The following is a 10,703-nucleotide window of genomic DNA, read 5'->3' as shown; positions in this document are numbered from 1 at the left end:
TGATGTAAGTGACGTTGTTGCATTTTAATGTTTTGTTAGTCTAGCCCACGAGATGCTCCGCTGCTGTGTTATGCATTCAAAATATTAGAGAAATATAGAAGCTCAATGCGGAGAAGATCTTGATTAGGTGAAAACCGAAACCAAGCCATTCACACAGATGCATATTCAGTGCATTTTTTAGACAGACAAATATGACTGCTGCACTCGTGTCTCACAGAAGAGATGCATAGAAAGCCATGCAAAGTTAAAACAGTTAAAATTTTTAGAAAACACGTCACGAATTTGTGGAGGTTTATTCCTTTTCACTGCATCTCATATGTTTTTAAATGCAGTCTGTGTGATTGGCGCTTCGGCTCTTTGGATTAAGCCATGCATAAATACATGATGCTGTTTTGTTCATAATTGTTTATGCAATTTACAAAATTATATTTGATTTTTATGAGTTAATTTAGACGTAATGCACGTTTTTTATAGAGTTACTTCCTTGCGTTGACAATTTAAATGCGCTGCATTATTTTGCTCATTGCCCTCAGGAGACAATTAGACCTATACAATAAAGACCTATTTAATCTGCATATAAAACATTAGAAATTAGAGATTAAATTTTGATTGTTAAAACAAAAAATATTTGTTGTTTGTCTCAATAAATTGTGTTGATTATAAATACAGTGGTTACATTAAAAAAATTTAATTTAATAAATTAAATTTTATAATACCGATAATACCTAACGAATTATTGTTGATAATTCTTTTTAGCTATATCGCCCAGCCCTATGTAGAATTTTAAATTCAAGTAAGTCTATTTTTATGATAGCACTGACTGTAAAGTGACCGTAATGGGGTAACCAAAATAGCCTAACACAACTCTATTTGTTCTCATTTGTTTTCATTTTTAGTTTAGTGAATTTAACTTCCGCTATAAAAGCCTTATTTTAGTTTCTAGATTGCAATGTTACAATGATATAACGAAATGTGATTTTAACCCTTTTTTGCACATAATATAAAGGTTTAAATGGTTACATTCACTTTGTTTGTTTTCATAGCCTTTAATATGTATTGTTTAACCAGTGAACAAATGAAAGAGCTTGAGGCAAATGCCATCTAGTTTTGCTTTTTATCCTAAGATTAGACCAAAGACAAAAACATAGGCTAAACAACTCTATTTGACATACCAAAATCACACCCTTCACTGTCCCACCACAGCACCCAGATGATTTGTTCCTCATCTTAACTTCCTGAGAACCATGAGACACCCATCATCATGGGCCTCAGAGTTTCTGTTCTCCATCAGTGTGGGACACAAGCAGAAGGACAAACACTGGCTCTATAGTCTTGGCAGCACATCACTCTGGATACGAGTGTCTCTTCATTTACTAAATGGACATGTCCATTCCTTTGCCAAAAGAGAAGGGAGATGAGTGATGAGCAGTGGTGGAAAGAGTACTGAAAAAATATACTCAAGAAAAAGTACCATTACCTTCCAAAAAATGTAGTGTGAGTAGAGTAAAAGTACTTGTCCAAAAAACTACTTGAGTAAGAGTAAAAGAGTAGCCTATTTAAAAGTACTCATGAGTATTGAGTAGTGAGTACTGAGCTGTGGATTCTACCCCCTCATAATAAACGCTGTACACCGCAATTGATACCTTTTAAAAACGTTGTACATTCTGTAATTCACATTATCTTGTTTGTCATAAAGAATTAAGAATATCTATCATCCAGCAGTTTTAATTTTGACTGCCAACTCTTTAAAATACATCAAAACAGCACGGAAACAGTATTCAGTTGAAGAAAAGATGAGTTATTCTCAGTACAATCATCCCCATTTAAATCAAAGTTTGAAAAAAATGATTTAAAATCATGTGTCAGGCCACCGAGAAAGCATGCTATTGTTGCACATAAAATATTAATGTTTAGAACAGCGCAAATACAAACACCATTAGAAATTCATAGTTCAGCATCACACACCATGATATGGGTTCAAATGAGAGCCCATTTCTCTCCAAAACGGTGCCAAGTTTTAACGTTTTGCAATAAAGAAATAAAAATAACTAAACTTGATAATTTATGTTACAATTTTAACATAAATGCACATTGTTCTAGAAGGATGGCAAACTGTTATGCTGATAATACAATTTGTAAGGAAAAATGCATTAAATAGCGAGTTATTTCTGGGGAAACTTTTTCAAAGGAAAACACACACACGTCTCTTTGCTGAGCTGCGGCGGTCTCGGTGAATCAGCAGCATCCACAACTGAACGGAACAAAAAGTGTTGAACTTGAAAATAGTTTATGAGCGAGTGCACTTGCTAAATGAAGGCGATTGTATAAAATTGATTTTTTTTAAAAACGTTTTCACAGCGCGCATCACGCGCTCAAACTAATCAAAGGTCAACAAGTTCAACAAGCAACAATGACTTATCCAAGTGACTGCTGAAGAACGCGAGAGAGAGAGCGAGAGAGAGAGAGAGAGAGAGAGAGAAGGCAGCGCAGATCGCACGTCTTATAAGTGAGTGGGAATTTACCGAACGTGGCACTTGCGGGAGTTAACATTCTCAGTTCTCAGTGTGTCTTGATTTAAACAGTGTATTACAGTGCTGAGCCGACTCTGAGAAACTGAAAATTAAACGAGCAGCACCATTTTTTAACACTTTTTAACATTTCAGTCAAACTGTCATGTGTTTATGTCTCCCCTCCTTTTACAGCATCAGCATTTTAATCCATCTTACAGATGTCCTGGGAACTAAACGTCTTTTCCAACTTCAGAACAATATACAATCACAAACAATTGTTTATTACACAGAATCTGTGTCAATATTATGGACCATAACTATGTCAGCATCACTTCGACCTTGGGTGTAGTTTGGGCTCCTCCTCGAAGCATCCTATAAATGTTGTCATATGTCTTGCACACATCCAGTCTGTTTTTCTTCGTTAGTAACATGCAATTATATAGAAGGTGTTGAATTTAATCTTTAGCTCCTTGCATTCTTTCTTATCATGTAGACAACAGGTTAAGTAAAAATATGAATATGCAATATCAGGGCTCCAAACAAAAAAATTGAGTAAGGAGCCATTGGCTCCTATAAGAAAACATTTTAGGCGCCAAATAATTTTTTTAGGTGCCACAGAATAAACGCGTTTTATTTTATTATGACTTTTTAACATTTCAATTATACTTTCATGTGTTTATGTTTCATCCTTTCTTGAATTTATCAGCATTTTAATCGATCTTGTAGATGACCTGGGAACTAAGGTTCACTTAAAGTGGGAAGTAATGTCTTTTCCAACTTGAAATATATACAGTAGTCAACATTTGAAGTGGATCAAAAAAGTTCAAAGTTGTCCTAAGACAACAGCGCATTTTGGTTTTAGTTTTTAGGACAACTTTGATGTAAGGTTTTGATCCACTTCAAATTTTGACTACTGTAATCACAAAGAATTGTTCATGACACAGAATCTGTACCAATATCATGGACCATAACAAGCATCACTTGGCCACTGAGTGTAGTTTGGGCTCCTCCTCAATGCATCCTATAAGTGCTGTCATATGTGTTTCACACATTCAGTCTGTTTTCTTCATTAGTAAAATGCAATTTTGTAGGAGGAGTTGAATCATGTAGACAACAGGTTAAGTATATAAAAATATTAACATCCAATAGCGTATAAATATAGCAAAATGCTCCTCTTTATTGTTATTTTCCTAGCTGACTGATGAGCTTATGGACACCGAATGGTTATTCTGAGGTAAATGTATTATTACATCGCGATGTTTACAAGCTTTACACGTTTTCCGCAGTTTGAAACACTGAATTAGGGCTGGGCGATATAGCTAAAAAAAATTATCAACGATATAATGTTTCATATTGTTCGATATCGATAATTATTGACTTTTATAACCTTTTTAAAAATAGAACAATAGAATTATTTTTCTTTTTTACATTTAACCACTGTATTTTTAAATTAACTCAATTTATGAGACAAACAACAAATATTATTTTGTTTTAACAGTCAAAAACAAAATAAAAATTAAACAAATATCTAATTTCTAATGTTTTATATGCATATTAAATAGGTTAAACTTTTGGCTTGTCTTCCGAGACCACAGGAGGGCGCAATGAGCAAAATAATGCAGCACATTAAATTGTCAACGCAAGGAAGTAACGATCAATAAAAAAAAGTGCATTACGTCTAAATTAACCCGTATAAATCAAATTTAATTTCGTAAATTGCATAAACAATTATGAACAAAACAGCATCACGTATTTATGCATTGCTTAATACAAAGAGCCGAATCGCCAATCACACAGATTGCCTTTAAAAACATATGAGAACCAGTGAAAAGGAATAAACCTCCACTTCAATTTGCGACCTGTTTTCTAAAAGTTTAAACCAGGGATCCTCAAATCTGGCCCACGAGATTCACTTTCCTGCAGAGTTTAGCTCTAACCCTAATCAAACACACCTGAGCATGCTAATCAATGTCTTCAGGATCATTAGAAAATCACAGGTAGGTGAGTTTGATCAGGGTTGGAGCTAAACTCTGCAACGCATTGGCTCTCCAGGGCAAGATTTGTGTAACCCTGGTTTAAACCATTTTAACTTTGCATGGCTGTGAGTGCTGCAGTCATATTTGTCCGTCTAGAAAATGCACTGAATATGCGTTCTGTGTGAATGGCTTGGTTTCGGTTTTAACCTAATCAAGATATTCTAGGCATTGAGCTACTATATTTCTCTAATATTTTGAATGAATAATGCAGCAACTGCGTGTCTCGTGGGCTAGACTAACAAAACATTAAACTACAACGTCACTTACATCATCATCACCGCATCTCGTGCTCCACTGATGACACTCCCTGATGCACATCTAACATTGGATTGTACTATTTTTGCATTCAAATGCAAATGTTTATTTTAAATTCAACTAATATTCATTCTTTACTCACAATCTCCTCATCACAGGCAGGCGCAGCACTCATGTTCGTGTTTGTGTGTGCTGTCTGTGTCACTCATAGCACGTGCCTATATTGTGCACTATATCAAACATTTTTAAATTCGATAAATATCGATACCGTTTTATCGCCCAGGCCTACTGTAGGTTTTCTTATAAAATAGGCTAGGTTCTGATGTTAATTCATGTTCATTATGTACTATAGTAGTAAAGAGACCGATTAAATGGGTTCACTTGCCGCTTGAACTGAGGCGCTAAAGCGATCGTGCCTGTCGAATTAAAGAGCGCAAAAACCGTATTTATTGTTTGAATTTCGTTATAAATTTGGCATAATTTTAAAGCTGATACTTTGTTTATTAAGAAGTAACAAAGCTTTTTGCGATTAATGGACGGCAAGTGTGCTTCAAATCATATGAAGTTCACACATTAACAGAACACAGCACATAGACTAAGATCTTGATAAGAAGCCATATTAGTAATGATTATAAACGAGAATTGTTAACGATATTGCCAATATCAACACAGCTGACAGCTTCACCTGTTGTAGTTTGTTCAAGTTGTGCACAAAATAGACTCGCTTTTGTGCACTTTCACTTCGCACATCTCCATCATGTCGAGCTCTCTCGCGCTGCACAACTGAGCTGTGTTTAGCAGGTGTGCGTCAGTGCTGCTGTCCGGCAGAGATGAGGACTGTTTGAAACTCTTTTTTCTAGGGATGCTCCGATCAATCGGCATCGGCCGATAATCACTTTTTATGACTCGATCGGTACTCACTAACTTGGCCGATCTCACGAACCGATCACAATTTGATGACGTCAACGCGTGACGACGTACATGATGCGTAGGGACATAAATGATTTGGCACCACAGTCATGTCATCGCCGGTGTGGAAATACTATGACGTTTCGAGAAACAATGAAAAATTCGCTATTTGTCGTGTATATTTTGCATGTAATGTCATGTCAATTTAGGTTAAATAAAGATATCAGTCTTTATTTTTCTTCCTTTAGGAAACAAATCAAAGACAAAATAAACTAATTGTACTGTTCCTAATAATCTGTATGTTGCTCAAAAACAAAAATTATTGGGTTCAGTGGGAATTTTTTTTTTTTTTTTTAACCCAGTCATTTAAAAATAACTAATTTTAGAGCTGTAACGACAATACCGTGATTCGTGAAACCGTGATATTTTTGCTTAAGGTTATCATACCGTCAAAATCTCATACCGGCCCATGCCTATAAAACACTCATGCTTTTAAGCCAAATACACACTGAAAAGAATAATTTACTGCCATCAGGAAACGGGTCACTATTCTCTCTGCCATCTCTGATGAGTTTGTCCGTGTTTTCTCTGTTTTGAGCTTATTACTTATTACTAATGCATTCCCTTATTGGATCCATGAATTTTCCAGAAGTTTACTGGTTTCAAATGACCTCCTGGGTAGTGTGCTTCATAGTGTCATTTCTAATAACCCAGACACTGCACTTTGACCTGTTGTAGTTTGTTCAAGTTGTGCACGAAATAGACACTGCTTTTTTGCACTTACTTTGCACGTCTCTGTCATTTTCGATGAATTCCAAATCACGCTGTAAACAGTATGCCAAAGGTACCCAAATGGTAAACTATTTCCAGTGGATTTGTGAAGTGCATCCATGCATGTTTTTTTTTGCAAGCTAATACTGCTCAAAATCCTCTTGCACAACAGAAGAGTTGTAGAAAAATTAATAAAGGCAATACATTTAGCTAGATTCAAATACTTGCATGCAAACCCAAGTACTAACAAATAATTGAGATTCATGTTCTAATACTGCCACTTCTAACTAAACCGTAAGATACTTTCAAACATAAAGGTTAAGCTTAAAGCTTAAAGATGCAGTCACATTAGCAAAAATCTGTGTGCAAAAAAAGTCCAATTACAATGGTGCCGATATGCATGAAACACTGATCACTTTCAAACCAAGCAGCTTTCAATTGGTCAGCACAGTGAATTTGTGTGACCATCTTGAACATAAGTGCAATTTGCAAACTTTATCTCTGTCACACGAATCTCCTAATCACATAGATTCTTATTAGAATGACTGCATTTCGCACATTGTCAACTCACATGTACAAACACTGTTAATGCAGAAATGTGTTGTTCTTAGCAAAATAAAAAAGTAGCTACTTTCCCATCAGTATGTGAATTGCACGTGTGTCAATACACCAAGCACAGAAACCAGCTCATATTCAAATCAGGCTTATCCTGCACTGCATGTGTAACAGGCACACTTGTGCATTAAGACTTCTCATTTCTGCTGTCCTGACTCATATTAGCACCATAATGGACTAGCTTGAAACTCAACTCAATAAGAAAAAGGACACTGCCCAACATTCAGAGAAAGCCCCACAGCCCCTGAAGCATAGTTCAAAAATCCCAGTCCCAACCCAAAGTTGTCTTTCACAGGAAGTGACTGATTGCTGCTCTGATCTCTGTGCTCACATCCGAGCATGATGCCATTGTGCACGTTAATGATGCAAATTTTCTGCTCTCTCACCACAGAGCTGGGCCTGTTCGAAGCACACAGACTCTTTCAATACCACATTAACATGTGGGCTGCCAAGAGGGGGAGGAGGAGTAACTTGGGAACAAAGCCTCTATAGTTGTCCCAAGCCTGGCTATGAGAGTTATGTAATTTGACTGGCAAGTCTGCATTTCCCCACTGGAGTACCGCAGACAAATCTCACCAAGGTATGGAGTTGCTCTGGAAAGAAGCGAGAACAAGAAAAACACACATGTAATGAGCAGAGGGGCTTCCTTTCATCTGTGACCTTGCCAAACACCGCCCATCTTGCAGTCAGCAGATAACGCTGCAAATATAATCAGATCTTTGGTAGGTGGTGCGCAAGGTTCAAGGGGAAATGGAGGTAGAGAGGGCTAAAGCAAGTGCCTTTGCTAACCATCAGCATGGCGGTGGATTTAGAGTGGTTAAAAATAAAATGTGATTCTGATTTACTGCTCCGGGTGCCTGGAAACCATGTGACTGGCATCACATGAGAAGAAGTGGAAGGGGTTTGGGGGGTGAGGAAAACACACACAGTGCGCTGCCGGCATAATGAGCTTTGTGATCAGTCTCCTTGGTTTCCACTGACAGTAAGCAGATATAGTCTGATTTCAGAGGTAAACACCTGAAGACCTCTGAGCTCCAGAGCTCCACAGGGACAACAAAAAAAATGGAGGAAATTATCAGCACTTCAGAGTATAAAAAAGGAGCTTGACTGCTGTATATATCTCCAGCACTCTACTAGCCTGTATGCCGAGAGAGAACAGCATTCAAAACTGTAGCAATATGATGCTACATACAAAGTTTTATGGAATAGTTCACTCAAAAGTTAAAATTAGTTCTAAACCCTGCTTTTCTTTAGTGGAACACAAAAGGAGATAAACAGAATGTTTTGTAAGTCTTATGAAAACATCTGACAGAAAGTCTGAGAAAAAGAACAAGAATCAATGTTATTCATTAATGCTTTATACCACTTGGTTGATATAATGATATAATGTATGTTTTGTTTCATCTGAATGTTTTTATTTTTTTGCACCTCCCGTGAGTTAATACAAATGTAACTGGTGGTGTAAAATAGGCACATAATATCAATCTCACTGATATCTCAATACTTTTTTAGGTATTGGCTAATATTGCATCGCCAGTTAAGTGAATTGATGTAAGATCACCTTGTGATGAAATGTCCAATTTACACCTCTAGTAAATAATTACTAACATTTCAACAAAATGTTATAATAATATAATTTACACTGTATGGAAAACAGCTGCCTAATATCTAATTATGTGCCCCATGGAGGAAGGCCTTGATTTGAAAGGTGAGCAAGTGATTTTTGGATGAACTATTCTTAAGCATTGCTCAGTACATAACACCACACTATCTGTTCTACTACTATGGGTCTGCTTGTTTCCATAGGGGAAAGAGCCACTGCTTAATGATGAAGAAGCATGGTCACATGAGCTGCGTGCTGGAGTGGGACTCTAGATTAGAGACAACGAGTTCTCTGCAAGCAGTGACCCATTTTCACAACAGCCTCTATGCACACATATACACAGAGGAGGCAAAATCCACACTCAAAAACAAAAACCCTTAACAAAAGAGGCGGCAGGCAGGGCCCAGGCATGCAATAAGCCCTGCTCTTAATGCACACATTCCAAAGCTGAGCCGTCCACCAGCCTGTTGGAACTAGTAGGGGCGCCAACAAACTCAATGGCATCACATTCACAAATAAAAGCTACATGTTCAAACATATATACTCTATTTAATGCAAGGGAGAAACACAAGTGCCTAGTCACTATTCTCAAACTGGCTAAAAATGAACTAAAGATGATAAACATCCCACTGCAGCCAGAGTCAGACAGACATTGCAGCCTCAGTTACGCTTCCTCAGTGTTTCAAAATCGAACCGTCGCACCAAAAACGAGGAACTAGCCGCTAACAGTCAAACACTCAGTACAAGCTGCAATGGAAAGAAAGGGATTTACCGATTCCATGGCTGTCTTCAGATGGGAAAGGTTAAAATCCAGCTAAAAATGCTGAAGATGTGGCTGTGAAGTCCAAGGAATCCTGCGTAAACAAAATGAAAGACAGATTAATCTCCTGAATACTGATGTTTCACCTTTCAAACATGAACAGAGTCATTTCCTCAATGCAGATTCCTTTTTCCGCACACAGAATGTGAAAAGCCAGACTAGACAAGAAAAAAGACAGCTTCACCCATTGTGAATCCTTCAATAGGATTCACCCATTGTGTTTCTTTGGTCAGAGGTCCATTTATTAGGAACGGGTTAATCACAATTTCTTGGACAGTTGGTGTGCTGGGACACGATGGGCACATTCCTATGTTGCTGTCACCCTATCCCACAAGCTCCTTGCAACAGTTTCATGACAACAGCTGCATCAAGAGTGGTATTCAAGGCTTGACAGCAATGTCTACTGTACTCTTACTAGGGCTGGGCAATATGGCAAAAAAATTTAAATCAAGATTTTTTTTTTCAGAATGTTGACTGATTGAAGATAACTGCAACAAAGTTAAGTATATTGGCAGAAAAGAATGAAATATGAAGGCAAATATTGTACAAACATGTATTAAGTGAAACCTATGTTCAGAAATAAGAAAAATGCTAAATATTTCTTCAAAATGTAGACATTCAGTTTTACTAAAAAACAAACAAAAACAAAACATCCAAGAAATTAAATTTCAAAATGACTAAAAGCATAACACCAGTAAGTAGGGTATTATTAACAGTTAAAGTGTTGTAAAAACAAAGAAAATAACAGCACCTTTCAGCCTGTCACCTTCATGTAAACATGAAACAAACAATAGTAATTATTTACACGTTTTTAAATTCTACTGCACTGTTTTCCATTGTTTTTCTATGTAAACATGCGATTAAAGGACGTGTTTGACCGCTGTGCTCATGTCTTGCATCTTTTGCAGTTTCTCAAACGTCACTGCATTCTGAAAACAGGGTGCTCAAGTTTTTTGTTTTTTTTGACCCCATTCCACAGCATCTCATGTTTTTCAACGCAAATCACATTCTGTGTGAATAGCCCCTTACGACTATCTATATGCTATGGTTGTGGATATGCAACATTATATGATGTGGCCCTTCATGTTGTATGCTCTAGAATAAAGTATAAAAATATCTTAATTTTGCAATAAAGAAATAAAAATAACTAAACTTGATAATTTATGTTACAATTTTAACATAAA

At 36.8% G+C, this 10,703-nt stretch overlaps 1 protein-coding gene across 2 annotated transcripts in view; it reads right to left on the bottom strand.

Moving 5' to 3' along the window:
* The window catches only part of LOC107600343 (ankyrin repeat domain-containing protein 11-like), a 116,710-nt gene extending 107,149 nt beyond the window's left edge, over positions 1-9,561 (bottom strand). For both annotated transcript variants that reach the window (XM_016292213.1, XM_016292214.1), the window contains exon 1: positions 9,472-9,561. The gene's annotated coding sequence lies outside the window, so the exon portion shown is untranslated. The remainder of the gene's footprint in view (positions 1-9,471) is intronic.
* Between the last annotated feature and the right edge of the window lie 1,142 nt (positions 9,562-10,703).

Source organism: Sinocyclocheilus grahami, unplaced genomic scaffold (genome assembly GCF_001515645.1).
Source record: "Sinocyclocheilus grahami isolate Dianchi unplaced genomic scaffold, SAMN03320097.WGS_v1.1 scaffold282.1, whole genome shotgun sequence".
Classification (NCBI taxonomy): Eukaryota; Metazoa; Chordata; class Actinopteri; order Cypriniformes; family Cyprinidae; genus Sinocyclocheilus; species Sinocyclocheilus grahami.
This window is presented reverse-complemented; position numbering and strand designations above follow the sequence as displayed.